Source organism: Daucus carota, chromosome 3 (assembly GCF_001625215.2).
Source record: "Daucus carota subsp. sativus chromosome 3, DH1 v3.0, whole genome shotgun sequence".
Classification (NCBI taxonomy): Eukaryota; Viridiplantae; Streptophyta; class Magnoliopsida; order Apiales; family Apiaceae; genus Daucus; species Daucus carota.
Window position 1 is genome coordinate 33,295,989 of NC_030383.2, and position 17,266 is coordinate 33,313,254.

The following is a 17,266-nucleotide window of genomic DNA, read 5'->3' on the forward strand; positions in this document are numbered from 1 at the left end:
AAGAAAGAAAAGCAGAAAATCTATGATGCTGCGTGCAAGCAGAAGAATCTTGATATAAAAAGGAAAGTTGGAAAAAGCTGGGACATTGCAAAGAGGATTTTCAATGGACCTCAAAGGGAGCCTTTCAATGACAGAAAGTTTTTATCTTTGATCTACGATCTTCGAGAGGTAAACCCTGACGAGGATATCTTTATGCATGCCTTTGCTTTAGAAATTGATTACTTGACTGTTGGAGTCAATAATTTGCTTGAACAGTAGGAGCTGATTGTATATACACAGAGAAATGGTTCATTCTCTGTGTCTGAGCTCTGGGTACTTCGCAATAAGGTAAAGCGATGCTCCAACCTGAACGAACTCCTTCGTGATAAGCTGTTGGATTGTGCTGTCTTCAACAGTCCACAGGTTGTCAAGAATCCATATTGTGTAAAGTTCGTTCACAAGGAGCTATTAAGCACTGTCTATCTGAATGAAGAGGCTTTATCAAAGTATCCTGCTAAGCAACTGGCTCATAAAATATACCAAGGAGAACTGGTAGCATGATATTTTTCTGAATCATAAAATTATTATGATTCTTCCTTGATTCTGCTGAAGGAGGAGCTCCTTCTGTAAAACTTTGTTCCAAGCCTGAGACAGAGTCTTTAGAGAGGGTCGTATGAGTCTGCAGAACATATTTCATCACCTTTTACTTCGGTGCTGCAGTAAAAGAACTGTAGTAAAATACCACTGCTAATGAGACCTAAAAACAAAACAAATTCAGCAAAGAATGTATATGTACCTTAACGAATACCACAAAATTCAAGTATAAATTGTTGACATAGCCTGTCACTTTTTGTGTATGTTTATGATTATGATTTGGTTAATGTCATAGCTACAAATAGAAACAGTTTTGTTATATACTAAAACATGTCAAAGGTGACTATATTTTACCAAAACATTATCTTTCCCAAAGCTTATTCAAGCGAAAACTTATAAACGGAACATAATCATGATTAGTACTTTTTTAAAGCTTTTCTCTTTTAATAATTTCTTCAAAGATGTCTCCAACCTGCAAAAACAGAAACAAGGCATGTGTCAAATAAAGCATCTCATAATCTATGTGTACAAAACCAACATATCTCTCTGTAACTCAAAGTCTTAAATTTAGAAAAAACAGTTTAACTTTCTCTTAGAACTTATATCAAATGGTTGGGATGCACAAATAAAACACAAATATCCATCTCAAAACAAACTCGCCATATCAAATACATATATCTCAAGCTGTGAAACTGAAAGGAAAAAAAGCAAAATATTTATATATATATATATATATATATATATATATATATATCTTCAAGAAAAATACTAACAAATATGCAGTAATTAAAGAAAATCGAATTAAGAAACGCAGAGAAGTCAAGAGATTACCAGCTCCGGCGAGAGAAATTTAATTGGAAAACCGATTTCCCACGGCGCTTGAAACCCTAGGAAAAGGGGACACAGCAGAGAGAGAAGCATAAATCGGATCAATAGAGTATTAGATTCGACAGTAAAAAGCATTTATAAAACCTTAAATTAACGTAATAAAACGATGAAAACACCTTCTTCATGGAAACACCTTCTCAAATTGAAACACATTCTCCATGGATGCAAAATAAAAAAGCCGAGAGACAGTAGCAGCGCCAAGCTCGATATGGATTCCTAATTGAATTCAAACTAAAGCAAATGTAGAGGTACAGTAATGGACAGAGAGATGAGATGGTGAGGAGATATGTGGCTGGGAGGGAGCCAGCTGTCTTTGAGTGGCCGTATAATGAAATAACAGAAAATGTAGAGGGACAAAGTGGTCTTTTTATAAGGAAAAACGCAACAGGATTTATAATATAGAGAGATAATAATAATAATAGGATACATTGGAATAATACAATGTGCGATAATTCGAGTTAATAAATTTGAAAATTATGACTGTATACAAAAATAATAATATACAAAGGAGAGGCTGAAATAAAATAAATTTCAGCATTCGACAACATACATTTCATATGCATATAAAAATCGATATATTATAACATGTTTATATTTTTGTGCCTAAAAAAAATTCAATTATTGTTATGACTGTATATGTAAATTGTTGTATTATATCCATATTTTATAAAAAATTCATATATTATTATATGTTAAATTTTTTGATTCGCCCTAATATGACTAAAAAATCAAATATTGTTATTAGTGCTTCTTTATCTTATTATCAAATAATATATATTCAAACATTTTAAATTGATAAAGGGGAAATAATTTAATTTACGGGTACACAAAACAGGTAAGAGTAATAAAAGACCCATTAAACCACTATGTCATAAAAGACTACCGTAGCTATTACCAAGCTCTAAACCCTGTTTGCATGCGACGGTGTGCTTAGAAGCTGAATCGTGTTCTCCAGACTGCAGCATCCCATTGTTATTGTTTTTAACTAAACTTTTCGACCACCAAGATGAAGGTACACCACCTCATTGCTGCTTCGTTGTTTCAATTGATCGCTTTCAATTGAACTGTATACAATTGCTTACATTAGTTCACAGTGTTGTCGATGTTTTGCCTTTTCTAATTTGTTGGATTGAATTTGTCTATTAACCTCTGTCTTCACTCTGATTACGAATCATTCCATGTTCTTCTGTTTACCTAAATTAGTTGTTGTGTGGATACTTGGCAGAAGTGATATGTCAACAAGAGATCACATGCACTCTTGTATTGTATACATTATATATCTGTGTGTTTCCCTGTTTGATTAAGTTTATAATATTCGAAATCAGGACAAAGTTGTGTAATAAGGGTATGTTTTGATCCCTGTTGTGTTGGTGAAAATTCCATGCTGATCATGTCTTAGTGTGTACCTGTTTTCAATGTCTATGTAATTTAGGGAAATTGGATAAGAAATGTAGCTTTCTCGCCGCAAACATAGAATGCGACATCTTTGGGGCAGTGGTAATGGTTAAGTTATCATTATAATATCTTTTCTTTTCTGTGATACCCATATCTATAAGATTTATTTTGTTTGTATGCATTGAATACAGAGGGTTCCAGCAGCTTTCCATGAGAGATGTGGTGATTGTCTTCCTAGTCAGCAAGGAAGAAGATGTAAAAAATATCTGTGGCATGCAAAATATTATAAAGAAGTGAGGAAAATTTACGATATTGGTAAATTCATGAGATATTATGGTCTGACGGTGTACAATGTTGCCTTGTTTGAGTACTACGGAGATGGTTTGTTTGAGGTTAAGCTTTTTAGGGACACTGAATAACAGGAATTAGATCGTTCCTGGGAGAAGTTTTATAACAAATGGGATGATGACAGCAAAGTTGTCCTCAGGTTAGAAAGGACGTACTGGGAAGTCCAAGTCAGTTGGCAGAACAATAGGTGTTCGTTTGGCAGAGGCTGGGCAGATTTTGCAAAGGAATCAGGGCTTGAAGCGGGAGATAATCTGCTACTTTTCAACACAACACAGACGAAGAAAATATCTTAAATATCTACATCTTCAAAGCTGAGGCCTGGTCTGATGCGTGTGTTCAGGGTATATAACATCACCATTCTATTTTCAGTGTAAAGCTTCAATTCGATCTTTATGGTATCTGACTATATGTTTATTATATGTAATGATCAGGGACATCCAATGCTGAACATTCGTTCTACAAAATGGTGTATCCACATGCTGAAAAGGAAGGACACTTTGTGAGTTCATCTGCATAATAAAGTGTGTAATATTTTCGCAATTGTAATATACCCCATTCTCCTTAATTTTGATCAAATTCACAGGTTCTTCCAAGACTGTTTAGCAAGAAATATTGCAGTAGGTTGTGTAGAATTAAGCAACTTGATGTTGATGATAGAAGCTCGTACATTTTTTATAATGTGCCAAATGGTTATATCTACAACCTCGAGGATATGCTAAAGCATTTCAAGGACATCGAGAAGGAGGCGATTGTTTTTTCCTTGAACATCAGTATTGTCATGACTGCTAGAATCTTTCAGAAAGATGGCATGGAGATAGCCTACAAAAGAAGAATCTGAAGCGCCAAGTACCTTGGAGATGAACATTGGTTCCTCAAGCCTGATCTGAGAAGTGATTATGGTACAAACCTAAAATCTTAATATTTTAACATTCATCTTTACAACACTAATTGAATTTGATATCAACAGACTGTACTTCCAACTGTTTCTTCTCTTAAGATTTAGATGAGGACAGCGAACACAGCTCGGAATCCTCTGGCGGAAATGCTGGTGTTGACGATGAAATGGCAGAGAATGATCTGCAGTTCACCATCACAGTCTCTACTCTGCTCGTTGATAAGAAAACACATGGCGCGGTAAGTATATATTTTCTTGATAATATCTAGAGTAACATATTTTTAATGTTCGTACAATTTAAAAGGACTCCTTATATCTCCTGTTATTTGTTTCACTCCAGTTTATTCCAGTTGCCATCTATCCTCCAAACCGTGAATGGAACAAAGGCGATGAACTTGAGCTCAGATGAGAGAAGGGTTCTTGGAGATTAGGCATGGTGCTGCACGGCAATCGTGCACGACTGTCTGCTGGCTGGAATAAATTTTTAAGGGATAATGAATACAAAGTTGATGATGTTCTAAACTGGCAGCTGATGGAAGAAAACGGGATTGATGTGTTTCTTGTGACCAAAGTAGCTCCACTCTAGGTTTAAGAAAACTTGCAGCAACAGTTTAATTCCTATCAGACTTGTATTTTTGATCATGGTTTGATCGTATGCCTTTAACTTTGTTTGGTTGGAGATCTGGATAATGTGCACTTTTGCACATTTGATAAACTTGACAATGTTGGTTGCGATACTATATTCTGGTTTGAATTATTTTGCGTTGAAGTATATATAAAAGTCATTATCTCGTTATTTAACTGTATCATATATCCATTTTTTATCTTTAATAAATCTTAACAGATAAGTTAGTCAATTAAATCATGCTTCCCAAAAAGGATTAGACTCTTTTAATTTAATTAAGCCTAATAAAGATTGAAATAGAAATCTGTAACACCCGTCAAAATTTTGGGTACGTTAAAAATTTTATCTTCTAAAATATATTGCTTTTGTGATTTAAGTATCTGAGAATTTGATTTATAGTTATATAAATAATCGGTGGTGGCCGGTAAATTTGCACCGCTCTAGAAAAGTTACATAAATAGAATTTAGATTGCCACGAATTATTTAAGTAAATTTTATGATAGTAACGAGTGCCAAATGAATAATAAATAATTGGGAGCGGATATTCTATACAAATACAAATTCCGCTATTTTAAATAAATGTATAGATATATATCGTGGTATGAGAATATTTTGTGAGTTATAAAATATATTCATATACAATTATATATATGAGTATTAATTTAATTAAGGGCCCAACAATTTATGAGCTTACCAGATTATTTATTAATAGGGCGCCAGTGTGTAAAATAGATATAAAAAGTAGATGTTTTGGAAGGTGAAGTATTTTGTGTGAGAATATAAAATAGAATTTAAAATATTTAAGTAGTAGGCTCAAAATGTTAATTAAATTGAAATAAGGAGAAAATGATTTAATTAATAAAATAGTAAAAGATATTTTGGAGGATAGTAGATATTTTGAGTAGAGAAGATATTTTGAGGAGAAATAGTATTAAATTTGTAATCTTTTGGTGGAAGCCTCAAGATTTAACTAATTAAATAAATTGAAAATAAAAGATATTTGTAAGTGAAAAGATCTCCTAGCAATGGAGATATTTTGGTGAGAAAATATTATAAAATTATAAGATCTTCTAGTGGAAGCCTCTAGAGAATTAATAAATTAAAATAAAATTATTAGAAGTGTTAAGAGTAACTAAAAAAGGGGAAGCTTGCATTTGGTGAGAGTTAGAGAGAGAAAGAGAGACCAAGAAGGTGTAGTGAGAGAAAGGAGTTTTCAAGAGAAGTAAAGATTTGGTGTGGAATCAAGTGAAGATTTGGTCTTTGTAAGCAAGTACTAGTTAATTAAAGGTAAGATTCTTGTGTCCCTCAACTTATTTGTCATCATGTATATAAAATAGGAGTTCTGTAGCATGTGGTGTGAGTGGCCTTAAATGCACCCAAGATTTGTGGATGAGTTTGAATGAATAAATATTCTTACCCTTTTTGTTATTATTTATTTTGTTTATTTTTGGTATGCTTATACTTTCAACCACCGTAAAATTAGGAAAAGCTGTGTAAGGTAAAACAATCACAAACTGATATGTGGTAACCCTATTTTGTTATGTTTTCTTTCGTTAAGCTCTCATGTGAAAGCATGTGTCTATATAAATTCAAAAAAATTAGGGTTTATACTTGATTTGGGGTTTTGATATTTGGTATGAATAATAGATGTTAATAGGGATGTTGTATTGTATTGTATATGGGAATGAATATTTGAAGGTGGTTGGGTGAAGAACGGTCGGAGAGGGAGGCCGAACCACCGCGGCAGCCATGGCAGCGGTGGTGGTGGGCGGCGGTTGCTACAAGATTCGGAGGGAGAAGAAGATGTGTGGTGATTCGGGAGCGTGGCCGTGTGTGTGCGTGATGAAGGAGGCTGGAAGGCGGACGGACGCCGCCACCAGCGGTGGTGGACGTCGCGTCACGCGACGTGAAGCCCCGGAGGCGAGAAAACAAGGGCTGAAAAAGAGGAGAGAGAGAGAGAGGGAGAAGAGTAGAGTTCGGGGTTTGGCCGGAAAATGGAAAGGAGGCTGAGTTTCTCAAAAATAAATGGAGGGATGCATAGATCGGGATTCGGGGAGTTGATTCATGGTGGTTGCGCGCGATTTGAAGGTCGCCGGAAAGTTGCCGGACGGTGGCTGCCGGCGGCAGCCATGGATGGAGGCTTGGTGAAGAAGATGGAGCTTGGGGAGGAGATGAGGGCAATCCAGTAAATAATCTAATCAGATTTAATTAATAAGAGATAATAAAAGAGGGATTATAAAATATTAAAATATTATAACAATTAAAAGAAAAAAATCGGATTGGTGAGGGAGTTAGGAAATAAAAGAATTAAAGTTAGTGTAAAGAGGGGAGGAGTGATTTAAGGGACAATACTTAAAATAAAGAATCAAATAATAAATAAATTGTAGGAATATAAGTGTAATAGATTTATTAGTGAGAATAAAATTAATAGTTGGTTGGACGAATAATTTAAGAATGAAATTAGATTGGTTTTTGATTAAAAAGAGATATGATAGATTTTAATATTAAACACAATTATATGATCCAAGTAACAAATCTTATATTTAAGGATAAAAAAATTAATGAGATTAAATCATTCTAGTAACTGGAATAAATATGGAATAATTTAGAGTCAACATGAATATTCTAAGAAGGATATAAATAATGGTTACTTAATGTGAAGATTTACTAGTATGATTAATTTTGATGATATGAATTATTTATAATTTGAATGATGACAAGAGCCGTCGAGAATATTTTAAATAGACAAGGAATATTTTATAAGGAGATTTAATTTTATAAATTTATTCTGGGAGCCTTATTATATGAATCAAAATCAAATATTTGGTCGCCATGCTAATATTTGAATAATACGATAATTAAAGTTGAATTGTGTGAATATTGGACTAAATATTATTATTTTATTTGCGTGAATATTTTAGAAAGGATTATTCCTGCATAAATTTCCTTTGGCAAAGGTGGGCCAGAAAATTGTAAACTATTTAAGCGGTATCGAGGCAAGTACTTCTTACCCTATATTCTCTTTATTATTTTTGTTGAATTATTTTTGTACATTTATAATTTTATTATTCATGATTTCTGCCCGACTTAGCTTATATTTTATTCATTATTCCTTATGAGCAACTAGAATCAGAAATCAGAATTTTGCGTAAATAAGGTTGTTTCTCTTTGTTCGGGAGCAACCATTTATTTATTATATAAATTAGGATTATTTTCCCTTCTTCGGAAATAATCACTTTAATTAATTCAATGGTCGATATATTGTTCATATCGACTACCTTCGCCCCTATTGAACGAGACCCGCTAGATTCCTTGTTCGAATCTAGGATTTTGTGATCACTTTCATCATTTAATTTCATTCGAAAGTCTTAAATCCGGAGGATGTTATTCTCACTGGTCAACGTGGCTTGTGATCCACGGTGTTTATTTATGAATGAGATTTTGGTCCCAAGTGAGGACTTTTACGAATACGGGGAACGTCGGAAGAGTTCGACGATGGCCTCCGAGATATTCGTTATGCTAGCTAAAGAGGATAGGGCGTGCTTATCTCGAGCCGTGATCGGGTGAGGATAAGTTGCGCAGGAGAACGGTACTCGGCGGTAGTTGATCGCATCGCTGCTGTATCGGGGCGGATTTGACCAGTTCTCAGTAATTAAAGTTCTTTTTTTGGATTTTCATATCGAGATATGTGGATTTATTGAGATCTTTCTGAATGTGTGTTTCATGGTTTAAATTAATTCAGATATATTGAATATATTGTCTGTACCATGTCTTGTGAAAATCCTGTGACAGATTTTACTTGCTGAGCCATTAAGAGCTCACTTCTTGCTATTATATATTTTACTCAACAGTTAAGAATGAGGATGATGACCCGAGTCTACAATCGAGGCAGAGAAAAGGAAAGGAGCCTGCACATGGCGGGAGCAATTTACGAGGATGCACCTGAACCTCGTAGCTAGTTATTATATTTAAATAAATACTGTATAACTTTTAAGTACTATGAAGTCCTACGTGACTAGACTTTTGGGATATGTACGTTGTGGAGATGATCCAAGGACTTGTGGATTGGTACCCACTGAACTTATATTATGGCTCTATATTATATTAACGTATGTTTGCAGGTTGCGAAGCTTGGTACCGTAACGTCCTAAATTCACGAAAGGGTGAGTTTGGGGTCGTTACAGAGTTGGTATCAGAGCTGTAGTTACTATTACTAGGAACGAGAAACCTAGGAATATAACTACGTGGGATTAGAAGCGTATGATAGTAGAAAAAGCGCTTAGTCTATACATATATACTTATATACGACTAAGCTAGGGGACTAGCAACCGATAACCCCTATAAACTGAGACTTAGAATATATTTACATTTACACTTAAAAGCTTTGGAACTTATATAGTAACTAATAGATTTTGCTTATGTTGTATAGATGTCTGACTACCGATCTGCCCGAGACCGATCTCCTACACCTTTCCCTAGGGAGGTCGTGGACTCTAGTTCAGACACTGATCCGACTGAGGAGTATATGGAGAGCGAGGACTCGTCCATTCAGGTTCTTCCACCACCGCCTAGATCACCACCAGTTGTGATCGATTTGACTGCTCCATCTCCACTTAGGGCTGAGACTGTGGATCCGGTTGATACTACATTGGGCATAGAGGAGCCTGTGACTTCAGTGTATGCTGCCCTTCCGGATCTGACCCAGGTGCCCACACTTTCGGCACCTTTGACTACTTCTGTGCCGGTACTTACTACTGAGAGTCAGGATGATCATGTTATGGCTGAGTTGGATAGGCACTTCCACCCCACACTTCCGGAGATTACTGCTATGATCACGGGTGTACCCGATGCCACTTTGCCAGCTTACGAGACCTTGACCCCTGCTGAGATTGGTGCTACCATTGAGCGGGTGCCACCACCTATCCCCACCACCACTGATCAGATACCACCTATTCATGTTACTGCTGAGCTGGAGATGCATGTACCTCTTACCATTATTTCACCTATGCTGGGATCTTCCGGACCTGAGGCTCCGGTATGTGATACTGCTCCACCTACTCCTACCATACCAGTATCTGCTGTTACCACTGGATTGGGAGGGTTATTTGCACCCTTCCCTGTGACTGCTACGGGACAGATGGAGGATACGATTGCCACTGTACCCGCATTTCTGTTCGAGGAGCTGAGGTTGTCTTATGATGAGTTGTATGCTAGATACCACGAGGTTTTTATTACTCGGGATGCACTGTTGAGGATGATTGCGACTTCGAGGCCCGCTGCTCCTGTTGCTGAGGATGGTCTAGTTAGGAGGAATGAGGTTATTGATGTGATGCACCAGACTGCTACTTCAGTGATCACCGGACTACAGAGTGCTATTGCTGAGTTACCATCCAGTAGTGCCGGAGCTGTTGATCAGGGAGCTGTTGCTGCTTTAGTTGAGCTGACCAGATGTGAGTTTCTGAGCCGGGTGGATGAGATGTTTCGTCCACATTGACAGACGACAGATGATACTTTTGCTTTTGAGGGATGGCATATATAGACGACTGCGCATCTCTATCATTCAGGGAGTATATATATGACTACATATGGACTGACGCTTACATATTGGGAGATGACTACACGATGACTGATGGGATCGCATATTTTGCCTCTTTTGTTGCGATCTCGAGTTTATTTGACTCTAGATAGGTTGATGACTCTAGATATGGATGTAGTAGGATGATGATGACTATGTACCTATTTGATGATACTTTGACTTATTTTGGGATGTATTGCTACAGCACATTATCATGATGATTATATAATCATTCCTCGAGATATTACTGCTTTACCTTTGGCACATATTATAATTGATGATGATATTACTGTTGCATTTTCTTTCATGCATGATAATAATACACGATTTTTTTCATTTAAATGAGACGGTACTAAGAATTTATGTTTTCTTAAATAAAAAAAAAAAGAGAAAAAGAGAAGAGCTAAGTAGTATGTTTTCTCTAATAATAAAAATATATAATTTTTGCAATTGTACCTATATCTACAATAGCATTTTCTCTCTAAATAAATGACAAGATGAAAATGGCTTTTAATCATAAAGGAATTTTAGAAAATATATATACATTCTCCAAAATAGAAACTATATTTTCAGTAATATCTACATATAAATATCTCCGTACTTATGGTGACACCAACACAATGATTTCCGACCACAAAAGAATTTTAATATATTTATATATCTATGTATATATTTTCAGAAAAGAGTATATACATTCTTTTATATAAATATAGTCATAAATACCAAATTTATTTATTTGATTTTAAAGGAAGGAAGCTTTGATTTCAAATTATATACTTTCTGTTATATAAATATAAAAAAAAATAATATATATACATATTCATGGGGTTCATGTATTATGTATTGATCAATATAAGAGAAAGGAATTTAGTCTACTTATTTTGTGTAGTCTATGTATATAGAGTCACCTATACACATACTTTTAGTTGTCAACATAAGCATGCATATGGAGGATTCTATAAATTAATGCCCGCACCTCTTATAAGGAATTTTGAGTATTTTGGACCCGATTGGAGTTCTCTTGCATATATATGACTGATGTGATATAAACTGACTATCTGAATTGTTTTAATTCTAGAAAGAAGAAACCAAGAAAGATGCCACCAAGGAGAAGAGGACGACCCCGAATAAACCGTGCCCCAACCCCTGAGGAAGAACAAAGTGAGAACGCACATACCCAACAACCAAGCCAAGAAAATAACCCTGAAGGAGAACCCCGTAGAAATGACAATGACCCTGCAGCAATTCTACTTGAGTTTCTACGACAACACACTCAGAACCCTCCACCTGAGCCGAGAGCACCCCCGGAAAGACAGCCTAACTCTACTGTCACTTTCAAATCTTTCAAGACACTGAATCCCCCTGAATTTAAGGGAACTACTGACCCTGTAGAGGCCCGAGTGTGGCTTAGAGAAATTGAGAAGTACTTTGAAATAGTAGGAGTGGAGGAGGATAAGAAGACGATATTTGCGGCTTTTATGCTCAAGGGTGAAGCCAACTACTGGTGGGAAGCAAAGAGAGGAATGGAAGGCACGGCAACAATTCCGTGGGACCGATTCACTCATCTATTCCTTGAAAAGTATTACCCGAAGCACTTGGAAAAGCAGATGGAGATTAAGTTTTTGGAACTGAAGCAAGGAAACATGTCGGTGGCGGAATATGAGAATAAGTTTTCGGAACTTTCTCGATTTGTACCTCATTATGTGGACACAGAAGAAAAGAGAGCATGGCGATTCCAGCAAGGGCTGAAACCCTGGATTCAAAATAAGGTGGCGATACTAGAGATTACAACTTATGCAACTATGGTGCAAAAGGCAACAATTGTGGAAAATGGATCTGAGCTGTATTCTAAGGACAAGGGAGGAATAAAGAGGAAGTTCTCAGGAGAAGCTGAAGGTAGTGGAAGAAGGTTTGATGGTAACAAAGGAAAGAATGTATTTGTGAAGAGAGACAATCAGAAGGGTAATAGTCAAAGGTTTGGGAATCGAAACAATCGAGATGGAGGAGCTAGATACCGATCCCCTCATACTTCCAACATGATTAAAGGAAGGCCCCCAGCACCTGAATGTAAGACTTGTGGACGAACACACGGAGGACAATGCAGACAGGAGAATGTGGTTTGTTATGTGTGTGGAAAGAAGGGGCATTATGCGACTGGATGTAAGGAAAAGGGAGTTACATGTTTCTCGTGTGGAAAGAGAGGGCACTATGCAAAGGATTGCCGACAAGCTGGTAAAGAGAGCACCACTCCCAGACTTATGGCACCACCACCAAAGGACAACAGCGAGCGGAACAACAACGCCACTGGTAGCAAGCCCACTAGTCGTTCTTTCAATATGTCTATCAAAGAGGCCATTGTGGACAATGATGTGATTTCAGGTACGCTTCTAGTAAATTCTGTGAATGCTTGTGTGTTAGTTGATTCGGGAGCCACTAGATCTTTTATATCAGAACGTCTCTTAACTAAATTGAGATTGGAACCACAACGATTAAAAGAAGAAATGATGATAGAAATTGCAAATCAAGAAGTAATACCTGTGAACCAAGTGTGTCCTAGTTGTACGATAGAGATTCAAGGAAGACTTTTCGAAGCGGACCTTATTCCTTTTAGACTTGGAGAGTTTGATGTGATTCTAGGAATGGATTGGCTAGCCCGTTACGAAGCGCAGATCAATTGTAAGACGAAGAGAGTTAGTTTAAAAGCCAACGACAACAAGAGGATAACCTTACGAGGTCAGAAACAAAATCGCAAGCTGTTAACTATGGCTCAAGTCACCAGAATGCTTCACCAAGGGTGTCAGGCTTATTTAGCTCATGTAGTAGATACCGAAAAGCCTACGCCTAAGTTAGAAGAGATTCCCGTAGTGAACAAATTTGTCGATGTATTTCCCGAGGAACTGCCAGGATTACCCCCTGATAGGGAAGTTGAGTTCACCATAGAATTGGCACCAGGAACCGCACCAGTTTCCAAAGCTCCTTATAGGATGGCCCCTGTAGAGATGAAAGAGCTAGCTATTCAACTTCAAGATTTGTTAGACAAAGGAGTGATTCGACCCAGTGTGTCGCCGTGGGGAGCACCAGTGCTATTCGTCAAGAAGAAAGATGGGACTATGAGGTTGTGTATCGATTATCGAGAACTGAACAAGCTGACCATTAAGAATAAGTACCCCTTACCCCGTATTGACGATTTATTTGATCAACTGAAGGGAGCGTCTTGTTTTTCAAAGATTGATTTGAGGTCAGGTTATCACCAGTTGAAAATCAGAGAAGAAGATGTGCCTAAAACAGCATTTAGAACAAGGTACGGACACTATGAGTTTCTAGTGATGCCATTTGGACTTACCAACGCACCAGCTGCTTTTATGGACCTAATGAATCGAGTATTCAAAAAAATATCTGGATAAGTGTGTAATAGTGTTTATTGATGATATCTTGATATATTCAAAGACCCCTGATGAACACGCAGAACATTTGAGATTGGCTCTGGAGATTTTGAGGAAGGAAAGGTTATATGCCAAGTTTACGAAATGTGAGTTTTGGTTGGATAAGGTACAGTGTTTGGGACATATTGTGAGCAGTGAAGGAATCTCAGTGGATCCTGCTAAAGTAGAAGCGGTGGCAAATTGGGAGCAACCAAAGACGCCCACAGAAGTGCGAAGTTTCTTAGGTCTAGCTGGATACTATAGACGATTTGTACAAGATTTTTCTAAGATAGCCGCGCCTTTAACCAGACTTACTCGAAAGAATGAGAAATTTGAATGGAATCCTAAATGTGAGGAGAGTTTTCAAGAATTGAAGAAACGCTTGATTTCTGCGCCAGTGCTAACCTTGCCAGATGAAACCGGTAATTTTGTGATCTTTAGTGACGCTTCTCATAAGGGACTTGGGTGTGTTCTAATGCAACACGGGAAAGTAATTGCATATGCTTCCCGGCAGTTGAAAGATTATGAAACAAGATATCCTACCCATGACTTGGAGTTAGCGGCAATAGTCTTTGCACTTAAGATTTGGAGGCATTATTTATACGGAGAGAAGTGTGAAATTTACACGGACCATAAAAGCTTAAAGTACATTTTCACGCAGAAAGAACTGAATATGAGACAGAGGAGATGGCTAGAGCTGATAAAGGATTATGATTGCACTATTAATTATCATCCAGGGAAGGCGAATGTAGTTGCTGATGCTCTAAGCCGAAAAGAGAAGTTGAAGTTACTAGTGTCGTCAGAAGAATTGATTCGAGAGATGGAGAAGTTGGAGATTGAAGTGAAGATTCCAATGCAAACTCGAGAAAGAAACTATGAGATCCAAGTACAACCCGAAATACACGAGAAGATTCGAAGAAGCCAAGAGATGATGATAGAGAAGAACAAAGAAGAATTAACAGGAGAAGAGATTTCATGTCAGAAGGATGATAAGGGAGTTAGAAGGTTCACATCTCGTATTTGGATTCCAAACATACCAGAATTAAAAGAGGAGATCATGCATGAGGCTCACAATTCTAGATACTCAATCCACCCCGGAAGTACCAAGATGTATCAAGATATTAAAGGGAACTTTTGGTGGCCTAATATGAAGCGTGAAATCGCTGATTGGGTAAGTAGATGTCTAACGTGTCAGAAGATTAAAGCAGAACATCAAAGACCGAGCGGATTGCTACAACCCTTAGAGATCCCCGAATGGAAGTGGGAACATGTGACTATGGATTTCATTGTAGGTTTACCAAAGTCAAAGACGAATCACGACGCGATATGGGTAATAGTTGATAGATTAACAAAGTCCGCACATTTCCTGCCGATCAACGAGAGGTATACTATTGAGAGATTGGTAAATCTATACTTAAAAGAGATTGTAGTAAGACATGGAGTTCCGGTATCAATCGTATCGGATCGTGATGCACGATTTACTTCAAGATTCTGGAAAAGTTTTCAAGAGTGTTTAGGCACCAGGCTGAACTTGAGCACTGCTTATCACCCTCAAACAGATGGACAGAGTGAAAGGACCATTCAGACAATAGAAGATATGTTGAGAGCATGTGTTTTAGACTTTAGGGGGAACTGGGATGACCATTTGCCATTGGTAGAGTTCGCGTACAACAATAGTTATCACGCAAGCATAGGCATGGCACCGTATGAAGCCCTATATGGCCGAAAATGTAGATCACCTATCTGTTGGGAAGAAGTCGGAGAGAGAAAGATTTATGGCCCGGAGTTGGTTGAGCAAACTAAGCAATCTATAGAGACGATCAAGAAGAGACTGACAGCTGCACAGGACCGACAAAGAAAATACGCCAATTTGGGAAGAAAGAATAAAGAATTTGAAGTAGGAGAGAAGGTTTTACTAAAGATATCGCCCTGGAAAGGAGTTATGAGATTCGGGAAAAAGGGGAAACTGAGTCCCAGATACATAGGACCCTTTGAGATTTTAAGAAGAGTGGGAAATGTTTCGTATCAACTAGCATTACCACCCGATCTACAGTATATACACGATGTCTTTCATATTTCAGTTCTAAAAACGTACAAGCCCGACAACCGACATGTGTTAGCTTATGAACCCATTAATGTTGAACCGGATTTGACCTACGAGGAGCAGCCAATAAAGATCATAGACCACAAGATTAAGGAATTGAGGAATAAAAGTGTAAAGATGGTGAAGGTGGTGTGGAAGAACCATTTGATCGAAGAGGCCACTTGGGAGCCAGAATTTGAAATGCGAAAGAATTATCCATCTCTCTTCCCTGAAAGCGTCGATTCCGGGGACGGAATCCTTTAAGGGGGGAAGAATGTAACACCCGTCAAAATTTTGGGTACGTTAAAAATTTTATCTTCTAAAATATATTGCTTTTGTGATTTAAGTATCTGAGAATTTGATTTATAGTTATATAAATAATCGGTGGTGGCCGGTAAATTTGCACCGCTTTAGAAAAGTTACATAAATAGAATTTAGATTGCCACGAATTATTTAAGTAAATTTTATGATAGTAACGAGTGCCAAATGAATAATAAATAATTGGGAGCGGATATTCTATACAAATACAAATTCCGCTATTTTAAATAAATGTATAGATATATATCGTGGTATGAGAATATTTTGTGAGTTATAAAATATATTCATATACAATTATATATATGAGTATTAATTTAATTAAGGGCCCAACAATTTATGAGCTTACCAGATTATTTATTAATAGGGCGCCAGTGTGTAAAATAGATATAAAAAGTAGATGTTTTGGAAGGTGAAGTATTTTGTGTGAGAATATAAAATAGAATTTAAAATATTTAAGTAGTAGGCTCAAAATGTTAATTAAATTGAAATAAGGAGAAAATGATTTAATTAATAAAATAGTAAAAGATATTTTGGAGGATAGTAGATATTTTGAGTAGAGAAGATATTTTGAGGAGAAATAGTATTAAATTTGTAATCTTTTGGTGGAAGCCTCAAGATTTAACTAATTAAATAAATTGAAAATAAAAGATATTTGTAAGTGAAAAGATCTCCTAGCAATGGAGATATTTTGGTGAGAAAATATTATAAAATTATAAGATCTTCTAGTGGAAGCCTCTAGAGAATTAATAAATTAAAATAAAATTATTAGAAGTGTTAAGAGTAACCAAAAAGGGGAAGCTTGCATTTGGTGAGAGTTAGAGAGAGAGAGAGACCAAGAAGGTGTAGTGAGAGAAAGGAGTTTTCAAGAGAAGTAAAGATTTGGTGTGGAATCAAGTGAAGATTTGGTCTTTGTAAGCAAGTACTAGTTAATTAAAGGTAAGATTCTTGTGTCCCTCAACTTATTTGTCATCATGTATATAAAATAGGAGTTCTGTAGCATGTGGTGTGAGTGGCCTTAAATGCACCCAAGATTTGTGGATGAGTTTGAATGAATAAATATTCTTACCCTTTTTGTTATTATTTATTTTGTTTATTTTTGGTATGCTTATACTTTCAACCACCGTAAAATTAGGAAAAGCTGTGT

At 36.7% G+C, this 17,266-nt stretch overlaps 1 long non-coding RNA gene across 3 annotated transcripts; it reads left to right on the forward strand.

Moving 5' to 3' along the window:
• Nucleotides 1-1,999: 1,999 nt before the first annotated feature.
• LOC135151671 (uncharacterized) lies at nt 2,000-4,848 on the forward strand. Of its 3 annotated transcripts, XR_010290524.1 has the most exons (6): nt 2,001-2,473; nt 2,894-2,958; nt 3,048-3,545; nt 3,636-4,103; nt 4,208-4,342; nt 4,440-4,848. It is a non-coding gene; the product is annotated as an uncharacterized LOC135151671 (long non-coding RNA). The 3 variants fall into 3 exon arrangements; XR_010290523.1 differs by having other exon boundaries at nt 2,000-2,473; nt 2,894-3,545; XR_010290522.1 differs by having other exon boundaries at nt 2,001-2,958.
• The last annotated feature ends 12,418 nt before the right edge of the window (nt 4,849-17,266 follow it).